This window comes from Schistocerca piceifrons, unplaced genomic scaffold (assembly GCF_021461385.2).
Source record: "Schistocerca piceifrons isolate TAMUIC-IGC-003096 unplaced genomic scaffold, iqSchPice1.1 HiC_scaffold_277, whole genome shotgun sequence".
Classification (NCBI taxonomy): Eukaryota; Metazoa; Arthropoda; class Insecta; order Orthoptera; family Acrididae; genus Schistocerca; species Schistocerca piceifrons.
In genome coordinates this window covers 15001-17500 of record NW_025728490.1, presented here as the reverse complement: position 1 = coordinate 17500, position 2500 = coordinate 15001, and positions in this window count along the sequence as shown.

Below are 2500 nucleotides of genomic sequence, written 5' to 3'. Positions count from 1 at the left end.
CCGGCCGGGGACGGTCCCACCCAGCCACCGCCGCGTATCGCTTCACACCCAGATGCCGTTCAGTTTCGTCGGCATGGTGGGTATCGCTGGAACAACCGGTTAGTACCTCAACCTATCGTCGCCATCACCGATTCACCCCTAGCGAGAACAACCGCACCACAACAGGTTACCATTTGTTCATTTGCGTAACTTCACCAGAAAACGCAGGCGTCCATCGCCATTTGCAACTTCCACGATTATTGCATGCCTGTGTCAGGTGTCACGCCACACTACGTCTGCCCACATACACGCAACAAAATGTGCACGCCTAGACAATACGTGGAAGGTGGCCCCCGTACGTATGCGATGTCCATTGCTCGAACGACTGTCAACCGGCCTCTGTAGCATGTCGCAGATATGGAACGCGGTGCACCATGCCATCACGGTGTGTGAGGAGAGACGACTAGGTCCGAATACATCAACAGACAGCTCATGCTGATCGCCATCCACGGCGTCCGTTCCTCCCACACGTCTCTATGGCGTACCACACTGCAATCCAGCTCTCATAGGGAGACGACACGTAGCTGCGTGCACAATATTTGCACTGTATGGTCCGCCGTTTTTGGGCGCAGTCGTTGTACGGTCACACATGTGCCACGATGTATCATTCAGTACATAAGGACGAATGTGCAGTACAGATTGTGGTTTACGCGTACGACATTAGCGGACAGTTGACACAGGCCGCACCACAACGTAGCCTGAGTACGTCGCATGCGGAGGGCATTGAACATGCAAAGTTCTCACCAACCAGCTTGCGAAGGCAGGGGGCAAGGTGGGGACGTGGGGAGGGGCGGCATGTACGTCCTGCTGCCATCCACATTACAGTGTACAGCAGGAGCATGTGGAAAGTGAGCAAGACTTGCAAGGTGTTTAACATGAAGCGATACACAGGGGAGCGGGGAGTGCGAGTAGCGAACTATATTGCGAGGGTTGCGGGTGGGCAACACTACACTAATTGAACGAGTCGTATAACAATTACAGAGCAGGTTTAGGCGACAACGTGGGTTACGTTAGGCGACAACGTGGGTTAGGTTAAGGCACGACGTGGGTTAGGTTAAGGCACGACGTGGGTTAGGTTAAGGCACGACGTGGGTTAGGTTAAGGCACGACGTGGGTTAGGTTAAGGCACGACGTGGGTTAGGTTAAGGCACAACATGGGTTAGGTTAAGGCACAACATGGGTTAGGTTAAGGCACAACATGGGTTAGGTTAAGGCACAACATGGGTTAGGTTAAGGCACAACATGGGTTAGGTTAAGGCACAACATGGGTTAGGTTAAGGCACAACATGGGTTAGGTTAAGGCACAACATGGGTTAGGTTAAGGCACAACATGGGTTAGGTTAAGGCACAACATGGGTTAGGTTAAGGCACAACATAGGTTAGGTTAAGGCACAACATGGGTTAGGTTAAGGCACAACATGGGTTAGGTTAAGGCACAACATGGGTTAGGTTAAGGCACAACATGGGTTAGGTTAAGGCACAACATGGGTTAGGTTAAGGCACAACATGGGTTAGGTTAAGGCACAACATGGGTTAGGTTAAGGCACAACATGGGTTAGGTTAAGGCACAACATGGGTTAGGTTAAGGCACAACATGGGTTAGGTTAAGGCACAACATGGGTTAGGTTAAGGCACAACATGGGTTAGGTTAAGGCACAACATGGGTTAGGTTAAGGCACAACATGGGTTAGGTTAAGGCACAACATGGGTTAGGTTAAGGCACAACATGGGTTAGGTTAAGGCACAACATGGGTTAGGTTAAGGCACAACATGGGTTAGGTTAAGGCACAACATGGGTTAGGTTAAGGCACAACATGGGTTAGGTTAAGGCACAACATAGGTTAGGTTAAGGCACAACATAGGTTAGGTTAAGGCACAACATAGGTTAGGTTAAGGCACAACATAGGTTAGGTTAAGGCACAACATAGGTTAGGTTAAGGCACAACATAGGTTAGGTTAAGGCACAACATAGGTTAGGTTAAGGCACAACATAGGTTAGGTTAAGGCACAACATAGGTTAGGTTAAGGTACAACATAGGTTAGGTTAAGGTACAACATAGGTTAGGTTAAGGTACAACATAGGTTAGGTTAAGGTACAACATAGGTTAGGTTAAGGTACAACATAGGTTAGGTTAAGGTACAACATAGGTTAGGTTAGGTTAGGTTACACGTTGTTGTAAGGAAAGGTGTAGGGGGGGGCGGGGGCGGCAGGTTCGTTGATAGTGATTATAGTAAGTGAATGCTTGTGACATGATCAGATTTGTCACGTCAGGATGCACCTTTGGCTTATTAGAGGCGGCGCTCCAATTCTATGCTTGTGTCAGACCTGTGTCTTTGACTCATGTCATTGTTTGTGCGCTGTGACAGGAGGTACTATTGTGATGTTGGGTGCACCGTTGTATAGGACATGTGTGGGTGTTGGTGCCTGATCTGCGCAATGGTGGATGTCGAAAGGGTGGGA